This window comes from Mycteria americana, chromosome 7, assembly GCF_035582795.1.
Source record: "Mycteria americana isolate JAX WOST 10 ecotype Jacksonville Zoo and Gardens chromosome 7, USCA_MyAme_1.0, whole genome shotgun sequence".
NCBI classification, from domain to species: domain Eukaryota; kingdom Metazoa; phylum Chordata; class Aves; order Ciconiiformes; family Ciconiidae; genus Mycteria; species Mycteria americana.
The window spans coordinates 18,637,972-18,652,783 of record NC_134371.1 but is presented as its reverse complement, the minus strand read 5'-3'; positions in this window follow the sequence as shown (position 1 = coordinate 18,652,783).

Here is a 14,812-nt window from a genome sequence, read left to right as displayed (position 1 = left end):
AGCCATTTGTTATTGCTAACTATTTTGAATGTCATGTTACACAGAAAATACAGAAATACAACCTGTAAAGGTGAGTGCACATATCTATAAAGGCAGCACTTTCTTCAGATTGTATGGATGGATTTACAGGTTTTAAAGAAATTCTCTTTCCCATTTGTTTACAGTGAATCCCAGGTGTTCTAATCCTTAAAAATTCTATAGTTTATAGGGTACTAGACTGTAAGTGGCTGCTAGAAGTGTTTCACAAAAAAGTATATACAGCACCTCAATATATCTTAATACATGACTTGTCTTTGATTCTTCAGTTTAGGCAAGCCCATGCTTTTTCATAATGCAGATTCATAACACATTGATACAATGCAGTATATCAGAATACATTTCATAATATTCAGATATTTGCTATTTTTGTAGAATCTCAATATTTGCCTTTTATAAGAGGAATTGCCTTTAAATGCTGCTCTGCTTTTAATTCAGTAGTGCAGAAAAACATCCCCATCTAACAGGAATAGCAGGAGTTTGAACTTGCATCTTAGACCACTTAGATGTTATTTTCAATGGCCTGTTTATGTGAGCATGGCAATTAAGAATGAAGGTCTGTAAATCACGTATAGGAATAACTAAGAATAACTGTTTTCTGTCCCAGCAAATAATGGGAAGAATTTTTTTAGCCATATAGAGACACAGAAGGAATTGTGGGAAACCTGGGAAAACTGTCAACACTCAACTGATTTAGTCTGTATCCTTGGGCAACTTGAGCTAGATATGTACAGAAATGGAAGTCCAGGGCATGTTAGCTGGATCAGGTATAAAAGTGCTTTACTTTGGCTCTACAAAGGCAAACTGTCGAGGTTCTATCATCAGTCCTTCCCCTCTCACACCCCCCACCCCCCACCCCACCCCCCATTTTCTACAGCCCAAAACCAACTAGTTGAGGTTTCAGTACTGAAGAAAGTAGCTTCTAAGTCATGTAGTGAGCAGTAGGATTTTGGATGGCAGGCATTTGACTAGCGAGTTCATTGCTAGCCTGAATGTCTGGGTATATGGATGCTTTCCTGAATGTGAGTGTTAGGTCAGAGAATTTAGTTCATGATCAAGGGCGTGTTTTTCCTTTTCCAAAATAACTAATTTCAAAGTGAGTATTCATCAACAAGGTGTTTTTTGCAGTGGCACTAGTAGAATGAAGAGACAAATATAATTGAAGCAGCTAAATTCAGAGGCTGAAACAGTCATTCCAGGAGCAGGTTTGCTGAAAGGCTGTAGCCGGTTCTGGTATGCACTTTTGGAAACACCCACCCTGGATTCCCAGCTGTGCCTCATGTCCCCTTGTCATTGCTTTGCAGGGATGGTATCACAGAACAGTTGACTACAGTTTTTTGAGGGCTGAGATTGATTCTATCCTTTGTTTTCTGTATGTTGCTCGTTTACTTGACAAACAGTTAAAAAAATAAGTTAGTTCTGAGCTGGGAATGAACCCAAGCGTATGTATGTCTGTTCATTCATCTATGTATTATCAAGCGTAACTCCCACATACAGGGTGTCCTCTATAGCTACAGGGACAGTTTATTCTCTTGGTCCAGCTTGGGCCTATGTTGAATAAAGACAGAAGTGAGCTGATCCATATAAAACTGAAAGTGTTTGTCATTTTTTTCTCAAAGTCTGCTAGTCTTCCAGATATTTACTGCTACAAGGTTGGTCCTTGGCAGAGTTCCCAGTCTAGCAGACTGCCCTCATGTATTTCCTTCTTAGGATGACAAGGTGTGGCAATACTTTCAGACAAAAAATCAGTACAGTTTTAGGGACTTTATGTGAGTCTTTCTTTCTACACCCTATCTCCTTTTGCTTCTGCTCTCCAGATGATCAATCTGGAGGACTAGGACTTTTCCTCTAAGAAACCATATACCACAAGGTGGAGGCTGCAATACAAAGTGACATTGGGACTCCTCATTCCTCACCAGTTTTGATAAGCTGTAGTATGTGAGGAGAGATTAGATGTTGATGCCCTCGAGTGGTGATAAATAGAGGAAGAGGAAGCATGTTTACAAGTAGGAAGCTTGAAAGTGGGAAAGGTTACAGCACAAACGGCCTGTGAGATCCAGCGAGGACACTTGAAATAGCCTCACCTTAAGCTGGTTGAAAAAAGAACTGACACAAGCTCATAGCATGGGCTGAGACAGGCCTGACCCAGCAGAGGCAGGGAATTTTGTAGTCAAGAATCAGGACAGCCAGTGCCTTGGGACTATAACAGTTTTGGCACAAATCAGGTTAGAGCTTAAATCCATGTTTCTGACTGAGAAATGCCATACAGCATGAATATATCTCTACCTTGAAAATTTGGGCCTACTTTGTGCAACCTACAAGTGCAATTTTAAAAATTTATTTATTTACTATGCCATGTATCATGCAGCTGTAGAAGGGCCTAGAATCTGATTTCTGAACTGAAATTATGGTGAGTCTGAGGCAAAATCATTGCAAATCTAAGCCTGGAAAATTTACTAAGCACTGAAAATGGCCTATTAAAGCAAGAGGTATGCATAAAGATTTGGACAAGCTCACCCCCCTGTTCACTGTGAGATGTTTATTCCTCTGCTGCGTTCACTGCCAGCAGGCTTTTAATATTTCCTAAATCACACAACCCAAAACACCTTGCTGTGTTTCTCCCAGAACAGTACTTCTCTGGGAGAATGAGAATGCTAACCTCAAGAATGCAGGAACAGAGACATTTGTTGTGAGACTCTGCTGAAATCTGTCTTTAAACTGCTGAAAATCATTGTCTTTAAACAAACCTATCACTTGGTTCCAAAATTGTAAAACCATACTTTCTCATAAACCTAACAGACTGCTATATAAGGCCCACATCTTCCCTTCTTGAAATCTATAGGAGCTTTGCCATGGTTTTAAACAGCACATGATTAGCTTGATAGTGCACATTTGGCTAAGAGATGAACATTAAAAAACCCCTCAAAATTAACTCATATTTACCATTCTTAATTTAAAGTTGAAATATGCTGGCATGTATATAATCAGACAGCTCTTAGTTTAAAAAGCTCAAAACAAACAAAAAAATCCAAATAAAGGGTTGCTAAAATCCTAACGTATTTTGTAATCATGTATTGGAATAGCAGTTGTTTTTGCTGGTCTGGTCTGCCTTTCTGCTGGCTGGGTTCCCTTTCTGTGTGACAGATGTGCTATTTATAGAAGGGGATTCTGAATATTTTAAAGCACTGACTGTTAGGATCATCTCATTCCCAGCCTTAGAGTGAAAGAGAACAAAATGCCAAATAACTTCCCAAAGAAAAACCTCCAAATTAAATAGATACCTATTTAATCATTAAAAAAGAAAGAAGAGGGAAAAAAGCACAATCAGATTGTCTGGTTTTTACAAGAAGTGAATATGTACATACAGCAGTCTAGTTGTTGCTGTGCAATATTTTCTGATTTAACACAGTACTTGGTATTAGTTTTCGCTTTTAAAAACAGGTGCTCTTTCAGAGAAACAAATCATAGGATACACAGGTTCCTAGAGAAAGAGTATGTGGCTGAAAATTTGGCTGCTTTCTTTCCTAGCTGTATTGGCAGGTCGAATGAAAGATAGCGCTTCTCTGTACAAATCTGGCCTCACAAGGATCTATTTATTTCAGCAGTTGGCCAGAAACCAGTTATATTCACTTATACATATAGTAAACAATATTTACCTAAAGAAATCTTTCAGTGAAATATTTTCAGAGCTAACACGTTAATCTTCACAATTCTGTTCGTATGTTGGGTATCAGCTTGTGGTATTCCCAGGTAGAGAGATAGGAAGCTGCGAGAAGTCACTGAAATAGTGTGTGTGGGATTCTGCTTTCTAAACAGGTAGATCTTATGGTTTGTTTTACCTCACCTGATGGTTTAGCCTTCTGGGAAGGTAATTCAGGTTATAGTAAACTGCGGCGCCACGGTTCTCTCATTCTCCCTTTGGAGACACAGTGGCAATGAAAATAAAACCAGTTTTGCTTATTAGGCATTTAAAAAATAATCCAGATTAGCAGTTTTTAATGTTTTTTTCTCTGTATATTTTTCATTATATATGCAAAAATATTTTATTGTATTTTGAAGTTTTCCAGAAAATAAGCCTTTTTTAACACTTATTTATAAAAATCTAATTCCCACAATTACTCTTGCAGTCTGTGCAGAGGGTGATACCAATTTAACGTATGCGGCTGAACAACGTGCATCCTATTAATCTTGGAAGGTAACAGAAAGATCCTAAGTAGGTGATGTGAAAAATTTTTTTTTTTTTTCAACTGTGGTTTACTATTTCAAAATTATTTTTTTCTTAAAGATGACAGCACTTTAGTATCTGCATTGACCTCCATGATGTCAGAATGTCATTGTGCAACCGTAGCTAAGAAAAGCCTCCGAGGAAGAAAAAAAACAAAGGAGCTTTGCATCTTCCAATAACATGAGATGTGCATATACAGTACGTAGCATTTTGGAATTCATACTGTGGTAGCGAGTTGTTGCTTTCAGTTTGATTAGACAATCATTGTTTCGTTTTCCTTGCTTTGACAGTGAGTCTGCTTGTACGCTGCTTAAGTCTTCTTAGTGCTATCTAGGTCAGTATACTTAGGATAGCTTTTATGTTCTGTAAGTCTGACAGATACCATGCCTGACAGAGATCAGCACCAAATCTTCTTTTATTTATTATATCTGAGGATATAAAAATATTTTATAATTAATCAGAATTGTAAACCACATAGCACCTACCGTTTCTGCATTGCAGATATATTTAGCTCTAACACTGCTTGTGGTTAACAGGGTGTAGCGTAGACACAGACAGCTGATCATGCAGTCAGACCCTGTGCTCGTGTGGTTTGTCAATACTGCTCAGGATTTTGATGGACTGTAAAAGAGAGAAAACAGAAAGGAAAGAAAAACAAATGTTTTATTTGTATGAACATTAGACCTTTAGTTATGCTATTTTTGCTATCATTGTCTTTTTATTTTATTTTTTAATTGTGAGACTTAAAAATTAGGAAAGCACAGCAAATGCATCCAGGATTTAATATGTGCGACGTGAAATCTTTCTGCATCAAGAGGATATTACTGTAGTCAATCCAGCGTTTCTCCAGTAAGCAAGAAGATCGTTTTGTTTTCCTCGGCAGGCGGACTCAGCCATTGCACAGGCAGATTTTGATAAGAGTTTGAAATGCCTACTACTGTATCATTGTAGAATTTGGAGTTTGCTAACAGTGTTAGTGACTGGAGCTCATCTTGCATCACCAGTTGATGACAATTTTCTTTGTTCCCTCCCACCCAGTTGAACCAAGACTCTGTAGCTGATACGCAATGTCACTTACAACATTAATCAGATACTGCATTTAAGGTGAGCTGTCCCTTGCCTCCTCCCTTACCAGAGCTGTGCTGCAGTATGTATCTTACTCCTGCAAGCCTAAAATGGCAGGCAGGATTAACGTTGCTTGTGCTGTGTGCATGCTGTGTATTGAATTCATTATACTGTGCCTAGTATCTCAAATGTGAGTATGTAAATGGTCTGTGTGCCATGTCATGCAGTAGCGAAGACTGGTTTGTGCTTCATTACAGGCTTAGATATTTGAGCATCACCTTAAGAATTCTTTTTTCATTTGCAATGTGGTGAGCTGTTAGCTTGTCATCACATTCAAACTACATTATTAGCCCTTGGAAAGGAAAAAAAAAAAAAAAAAGCAAACTGTGCTTCCAGATGGTGTCACCCTTTTTCTTCTTGCGTTTACTGTAGTTTAAATAATGTATATTGTATTGTTAATTAATGTGAATATCGAATTAAAGCACTTGAAACTTACATATTTATTATGCAGGTAGGAGGCACGTCGAATCTATTTTTAACTCTTACGCAGTCCACGTTGTGCAATGGGCTTTGGTTGTCGAGTTTATATTTTCAGCTGTGATATCAATAGGCTGATTTTCAGTAAATGTGACAAGTGGCCTTTGCAGTGGTCAGCTTCAAGCTTTGAGCCCTCTGAGGAGGAGAAAAAAAAAAAACAACCTTGTGTTGCAGTTTCAGAAAACCTTGGATGAGGACATTTTTTTTTCCCCACTCCTGCTTTCCCTATTGATAAACTCGGTTCTCCTGATCACGGTCTATTCAAGCTGCTTCCCATCTGATTTTTGACAACTGCTTCTAAAAAATTATCAAGACGACCAAGAATAGAACTTACCTCCATCGCTTTACATAAAAATGGCTGGGTGCATTGCCATGCTAACACTGCACTAAGTGGTACACGCAGGTAGGTTGAGATTTGCATGTTTTACTGATTTCTTGGTCAGTGTTGCAAGAACATGAAATGGGCTTTGGAATGTAGCTTTCAGTTAAAAAATGTATTAAACTGTTAATGAAAACAACCTAATATTAAATTGTTGGCTTCACATATTGGCATGACAATTGTTCTTACCTGTTTTTAAAAAATCTATTGTGAAAGTAGAGCAATCATGTCTGTTAAAATAATCATATGTACTAAGGGCGTGGCAACGCTTATGCAACAAAAGAATTTTTGAAAACCCTATTGATTCAATTACATTTTAAAGCTGACTAGAAGCATTACTAAGCTGGCAGTTAAAATGCAAAAATAAAAATTGAGGTAGATAAGAAAAATGAAAAATATTTAAATTCTGTCGTAAGCGGTTTCGTGTTTTGTGCGAAATCTTAAATAAAGATAAATATGCTTTAATGCTTATATTTTCAGTATTAGCTACAAACATAAACTTGCAGTATTTCTTTTTATTTTAAGGTAGAAGGACTTTAAAGAGAGAGATTGATATAGGTGGCCCTGTCAGCTTAAACTGAGTATCAGTTCAGTGAAGTGTGTTTTACTTGACACAAAAAAGCTTATGAAATAAAAACCTAACAGCCTTAGGTACAAAAACCTGGATTTGAGCATTAAGAATAAAAAGAATTGTAAGTATTGTATTACTTACACCAACTTGTGTAATATATTTATTTCAGATTAATACTGGGCCAGAACCAGTTTCCTTGGCAACCAGATCCTTTTAAAAGGTGCAATAGTAGAGATGTAGAAAGATGTTATTCTCTTTAATAGCAATATCACAATGCAAATGGAAATTTTGCAGTTGTTTCCTTTCAGTTCTAAACGAGAATCTGATCTCATTTTATGTTTCCATGCGGCTATCATTTCTTAAACAATGCCATGTTTATAAAGCTGTACACAACAAAAAAACTGTTTTATTCCTGTTTTGCATTGGTTGTTTCCAGAAACGTACCCCGTTTTTTTTTTTTTAATTTAGCCTAGTCTTGCATGTAGGTCAAGGTCTGTACTGTGTGTATATAAAGTGATAGTTTCATTATCACAAGTATAAAAGTATCACTGAAATATTTAGCAGCTGAGAAATATAGAGAATCAGAAGTATGTTTAAACCTTCTTTCACCTTTGCTGAATTCGGCCACAGTAATGCTAATAAACCTTTCTTTAAATAGTGGACCCATTCTGAAGTTCAGGTAAAGAACTGTGTTTAAGCATACTGGAAAAGAACTTCTGTCCAATCTTAAACAAGCCTTTATACAATAAGCTCACTTGTGGTCTGCGGTAATTTGCAGACTTTATAGATTTTGCAAAATTTAAGTATTGTAATTCCTTATTTGTATTTTTAGCTAATATTTTTAACAGTATCAGTGAAGTTAAATCTTATGTATCACAGGTAACTGGTTATACAGAATCAGATGTTACTAAATGTCTCCACTGAGCTTATAACGTATCTCCTTGTAAATCTCCTTTGTACATGACTTGAGAAATTCTCACTACTGCAATGAGACTTTTGCAGCAGGGTAGCCATTTTCCTTTCATGTCCTTGACTTTAAAATGACTAAGTATATTTTGTGTGGATGAGGACCCAGTGCTGAAAATTAATGCAGAGGAGGTATTTAGAAGCACAGCCAATTATCAGTAATAGCCTTGACAGTGTCGTAATATCAAACTAATTCTCATTTATTTCTAAATATATCAATTCAGTGCATTCCAAATAAACAGAGCATAACTGTTCAGGATTATGACTTGTCATCTGTCTTGATAGGCCAATGCTTAATAATGATAATAAAACCATTTGATTCATAATTACGAGATTAGTTTGACGCAGTGCAATATTCCCCTGTTCCACCTAAAGAAGCAGAACTGAGAACGTAATAAACAGCATCTCTCAAGTGACATATTAAAGTTTGCATTTTTTTGTAATTTGATTTATCTCCAGTAGCTTGCTTCTGCTGATTATTTTCCTGTCTGAAATGTTACTATGGAGTGCACCATTTACATGTAGTTATCAAAATTGCATTTCTTTGTTTATTTCTTGTGTGGTTATTTTTAAAGGAAGTTGCTGAGCAAATGCTATGTAGAAGCAGTCTATTTATTGCCGCTGATATTTATCTTTAGAAAAGATGGGTCACTTAGCAATAAACTGTTTTTATTATGTCTTTGTGTTCAAACATGCCCACTCAGGGCATTTAAAAAAAGTGTAGCTCCGTTACATGAGCATGCTTCGCTATGGTTGTTTTAAATCCATTTGTAAATTTGCTCTTTTGTTAGGGGGTGCAAGTCCTCTTGTAATTAATATGACTGAACTCAAGTGCTTTCATAAGTCTGGAAAAACTCATTGCCAGCCTGTGAATGGTAATTTCTTCTAGCTAAAGAAACTGATTTATTTATTAAGGAGGAGTCTAGTAATTAGCAAGCTGTTTCCAGTTTGACTATTATACGTGGGTTGCTTTATGTATTTTAATGGTAGTTGTATCTAGCTAATGCAGAGTATCAGAATGTTATAGCCAGAGGTGCCATAAGAAATCTTGTGTAAACTTCATCCATTTTATTCTCTCTGGCTAAGGGGGCTAACTGGGGCATGTAGCAGCAGGTGCAGTTTTTCACACCTCCAGGACAGCCTGCAAATGTTATTGCTGGGGGGGCGTGGGGTTTATTTTTTCAGTTTTATCATAGAAGTCTAATTGTTGATACTCGGTCTTCCCTTCTGAAATGTGTTCTTTTATCCATGCAAATTCCATTTCTGCCTAACAGAAAATCTATACAAAACATGAGTAAAAATGAAATCAAACTAAAAATAATTCACTCAGACACTATCCTACTTGCTTTTCAATGACCTTTCTGATTAAGGTTACTTCTGCCTCTAAACTTCATTTTGATTTGAAACTGCAGGTCTCTCAGTGTGAAACTATCTGTGTTCAAATAATATTTATCAGACTATTAGACTCTGGTAGTAATGAACAGGTACCAATTAACCCTTTTGGGGCATCTAGTGTCTGTTGTACTTTGTCACGTGAATTGCTTTACTATGTTTTAAAAGGGCTTTATTATGTATATTACATTTGAATTCTAGTATTATCAAATTTGGGAATTCTTTATCTTTGATAAGATCTTCTACTGCTGGATTCCTCCAAATGTGATGTTTAAGCTTCCCATTCACCATAATATTTCACAGTCATTTGTGAATATGACTTTATTGGTATTTGAAATAATAATAATGGCCTAATGCAATTTTCTTTCATTCTGGCCTTTGTTACAGGCAGATGTGAGCTATAGCATACTTATTCAAATCAAGATAGACTAAAAATGTACTCAGCTAAATGAACAAAAAAAATATTAGCTCACCTTTTTACCTTTTAAAGCCAAAGTAATGGATCCTGTAGTTCGTGTATATTTATAAAAATATGTGGTATATTTGCAAATGGAAGATGGATCTATGTATTCTTGATTGCTGCTATATAAATGCCTATTAGCTGAGTCATAAAGCCTTATCTGTAAGATTTTGCAGTTGCTCTATGGAACAATTTAATTTTGTTTAGTACCTGTGAAACAAAGCCCCGTTCTGAATAATTTTTACACTATTACATGATAACCTTATTAGGATGTTTGATACATAATAACATGAAATCAGGACGTTTGACAATGATGAATAATCATTTAAGCAGAGAGATACAGGATGTGTATTCCAGAGAACAAGAGTTGCCTAGAAATGTCATTATGACAGACACTGTGATGATATCTGTGACAAGAGACCAAAAGAAAAGTGGCAGAATGGAAAGAGGAGAAAGAAAAGGCCTTTTGAAAGACTGCAAAAAAACATGAAGGCTTTTAAGATAAAGGATAACTTGTAATTGGTTTCAGCAGTTTATGTGGAGTGAAGGGAGTTGACTAGTGATGATGATTGTTTCTCCATGTACCATGATTTGTTTTCTAAACTGGCAAACTGTGAAGCTAATCTTAAAATACACTTGTTTTCCACTGACTTTACCTTGTGAAACTCAGGACCAGACTAACTGAGGAAGCTGTGAAGCCTGCTTTATTTCATGTCTTGTTAGGTAAATGTGTGAGGAATAATTTGGACATAGTTGAGATGGGGGAATGGAAGTAGAGCCAAGGATTGGTTTCAGTCTAATTTTTCCAGTGATCCCAATGATGTATTTCAAACTTGAAAACGTCCTTACATTTCTGTCTAGAACATATTATGAAACATTATTTCCAGTTTGCACTACACAGGTTAAACCATAATAAAACAATGCAGGCAGAAGCAGTATTCACAATAGTTTGGTTAACAGTACTGTTTTGTTGCTGGTATGTTGTAAGCCTCCCACATGTAGATCTGGAGTCCTACAGTATTCCAGGGAAAATGTAGATGAGTTACACAGTGTATCTGGAAATTAGTCTAATAATTTGGTCATTAAATTTGGATTTTCCCCTTTGCAGGCTGATACACAGTAGCCACAGAGTTCACAATTACTGAGATGGTTTTGCCGAAAATTCCTGTCGATACCACTTTTAAAAGACTCTAACAGAAGAATAACCTGATTTTAGGTGGGTAAGTTTATGGGGTGATTATAGCAAGCCAAAATATCTTTAAAACTCACATAGAAATAGTGAAAAAATATTTAACACTTTAAAACCATTGCATTACATGGGGGGGGGGGGGTTCAGTTAAACTTCTACCTTTTTTATAATCATTTAAGAGTTGTTCTCGCTATGGTACTGCATTGCTCTATTCTCATGTCAATATTGTTGGATTTTTCCAGCTCTTGCTGGATTTTTATTGCCATAGAGATTGGACAAACAAAATTAGGCAGAAGAGATCTTTGAAACAGATTGTTGTAGCCTCCAATGATCTGTACAAACCAAACGTATTAGAAGGCAAGCAAACCTCCTGAGCTTGGCAGAATGTTAACTCTGGATCCCAGTCACTAGTGTTCATTACAAATCTGTGCCATACAATAAAGGTAGAGGAACTCTCTTAGTGCCAATGCCCATTTCTAATATTGCTGTTTTGGTTAAGCTGTATATAGTTCATCTAAAACTAGCTAATCTCTACCTTTACACGACTGTAATCAGGGGTAGTAAAAAACCTCTCGAATCGTGAGCTGCAAAGAGCACTTTGTAAATTCAAGTATGGTATTGTAATAAATAATCAGGACATTTCAAAATAAGAGTTTCGCATTTTGCATGGCTTTTTCAAATATTAACAGTTTCCTTTCTTCTTACTGTGAATGTGCAATAATCATCTTGGTTAAAATAAATACGTCTGCTATCTGTGCTTTAGATTTGAGATATGTATGTATTGAATTAAAGAATCAGTGAAATCCTGATTAAAATTTATTAATTTTGAATGTGGTTCTTTGTATTATAGAGCATAATTTGTGTTATAGAAAGGGAGTAGTTTCATTGATTTCAGTGGTACTATTTGCACCAATTTCTGTAGGAAACAGTTTGTTGCATCATAGTCATTAATGCTGTGATATCTTGTAAGTAGAAATAAGTAATTAAGGCTACCAGGCAAAATGTAAGATTAGAAACAAAATTTAAAAAACAAACAAAAAACCCCCCACCTCTTCAATTTCTAGAATATCTCAAAATGTTTTCTGTAGTTAAGTTTACTTTTAATACACAATGTTGTATGACGTAGAAAATGGTAATGAATTTTCAGAGACAATAAGATGGCATTGATGGTTTAAACTAATCAGCAAAACATTAAAATTAGATAAATTCAGGTTACCTAGATTTACAGAAGCAATGGGCTACAAAATCTAAGTTGCACCTATTTTAACTAAATTATCATAGAACACTTGCTCAGTATATTTTAGGTAGAATACTGGGCCATAACCTGTTTCCTTGGCAACCACATATGAATAAAAGGTACATTAGCAAAGCTGCAGATGTGTGTCAGTGAATGCTTATTAAGCAGCCCAATGCATTTACATACCATGTGCTCACAATAATGCATGCATCTTAAAAATCACCATATAAAAAGATTTCTGGGCATGGCCCAATGTGGATTCTTAATACTCACAGGTTTTAACCTAAAAACCTCATGTTTTCAATGGAAGTATCTCTTGTGATTTTTTTTCATTGTGCTTTAAATTGGACTTGCAATAACTGGACAAAATGGGCATGGTAGGCTTGGTCTGCAAATTGAAACCTTTCTCCAAGATTCTCAATACTTATAGCACTGCTTTAAGACAACAAAATATGGATGGAAATGAAGGCTTACAGTGTCTTTCAGAAATGCTCAGACATTCTAAATTTGAATCTTGCACCAGCATTCAGAAGCAAGTATGATTATACTGTTTTACACAGTGACAAACTAAAGCCACTAAATAGAAATGAAACTGGTGTTGCTTGTAGCTCTCCCATTCTATCCAACGTATCCAGACACAGAGATATGACCAAGTGTTGTCTTCTAAAGAGTCAACAACAGAAAAAGGCAGCAGGGTGGGGTGGGGAGAAAAAGCTGTAGAAGAAGCCAAAATGTCAGTTGTTCGTGGACTTTCAGCATAAGATTTGGATGTAGCATTTAGGCAGTACTCATGCTTCCTGTGCAAGTGTTTGTATAGTACTATTTTGGTTTATATTCCTGGATTTAAAAGAAGCTCAGTAAGATCAGTTTTGACAAATTTGTTTACTGACTTCAGCAAGTTTATGTACAGGTTATTTTTGGCGTTTCTTCTTAAAGTATTAATTTGTATACAAAATGAAAAGTGTATACAACCCTTCAGGTTAACTATGTTATCCCAAGATGATATATCTTTAAGAAGTAGGTCTAAAATGCTAATCATTGAAAAGACAAGAAGAATGGGAATCTGCAAATTCCGAGCTTAAATTCAATTGGTGTAACCTGAGAAGTTGTTTATGTGACCAGTAGCCTAATTAAAACTCCCTTGAAATCAATGAAAAGATTCCCATTGACTTTTTTGGAGTGTGCAATAAGAGAGACGGCTTCATACATAACAATGAGATTTAGCAAATAAAGATTATCCTGACAATGTTAAGCATTTCTGTAACTCTCAACAGTCAAGTGTACCAGAATCTAGTATTAATTCCAGATCGTTTGAACACTATCACATGAATCTTTTAATGATCCTGAACCATAAAAAATGTTGTTATATACCATCACGTGCTACAATACTATTAAGGCTTTTGAGCAAATAAGAGTTTGGGAAATTATTAGGGAGATGCAAGTCCATTGTTTTTTCTTTTTATTATTTGTTGCTCCCCATCTGAGCTGACCTTACTGTCAGGCCAGGATTTGTGCCTGGGGCAATTCACGTTGGTGGCAGAGCATGCAGCACAAACCAGAGCTGGAGCCATCAAGATTTTCTTCGTACTGCCAGCTGCTACCTGCTTTTGCTACAGCCCTTCTCCATTGCACGAGCAGAGGCCCTACTATAGCTTTTAGGTTGGAAATGTGCAGCAGCATGGAAGAGGAGGAGTAGGGCTTGGGCTGGGCCACTTAGGTCAGCACAAAACATAGGAGCGTAGGAATATTTAAGAGCATACAGCCAGAGTTATTGTGTGTCAAATAAGTTGTCATAATAAATGGCCACACTTAAGTGATGATTCCAGAGTAATAGCTATCACTTGTGCATTGTTTTTGGCATGCTAAAGTTTACCAATATAACAAAAATATTTTGCAGTATTTTAAGGAACATTGGAGATCAGTGGTGGCCAGTTAACAGCTTGAAGACCAATTCTAGCTTTCAAAATGGCTGTGTCCAGCCATCTAGCAGACCAACTAAATCAGGTGTTTCCAGGGGAAGGGATTTAGCTCTGTTTTCAGTCTAGCATGATTTGCTGGAGTAGTAAAGGGCAAGAATGGCTGCATTGGCCTGGCCCCCAGCACACCTAACTGAGACTAACAGTGGCCACTGAGTGTGCAGTTTGGCTGCTGCTCTTGTGGATGTTGGTTCAGATATTCAAAGGAAGTTTCCTCTGAAAATTGGAAAATCAGAGCCTGGGTTTGACTACTTTTATTTTGTCTTTCTGATAACTGAATGGGCAACAGAATACAACATAGTAACTGTCCAAAATGAACAAAAATTAAGTGTTTAATTTGCTACTTTTGTTTAAAGCTATTCAAATATATAAATTACTACATTTGACAACAGTCAACAACAGAAAAATGTCTGTTGTCACTCTGTAAACATAGCTTCATGATTGCAATTGATCTATGCTAGCTAAGGACTGTGATATGTCCCAGAAGTGTAGGAGGCTAGAAAGTGGCTTGTCAGCAGCACATAAAAAAATGAAAGACGTAAATGGAAAATAATACCGAGATTGTTCAGAGATAGCAAGATGTAAAGTCAGCTGATTCTTTGTAGCAGTAGAACATAAGCAAAAGAAGAATTCGGATTTATGTCAGCTATTGCTCTTGCTTCATTTTCTTTTTTAGACTGGTGGAGAGACAAAGGTATAGTTATACCTTTAAAAATTGCTTGTATGCGTTCTGTTTAGTGTTAATGGGACTCAGATTAGGCCATGCCTAAAGTGTAAGA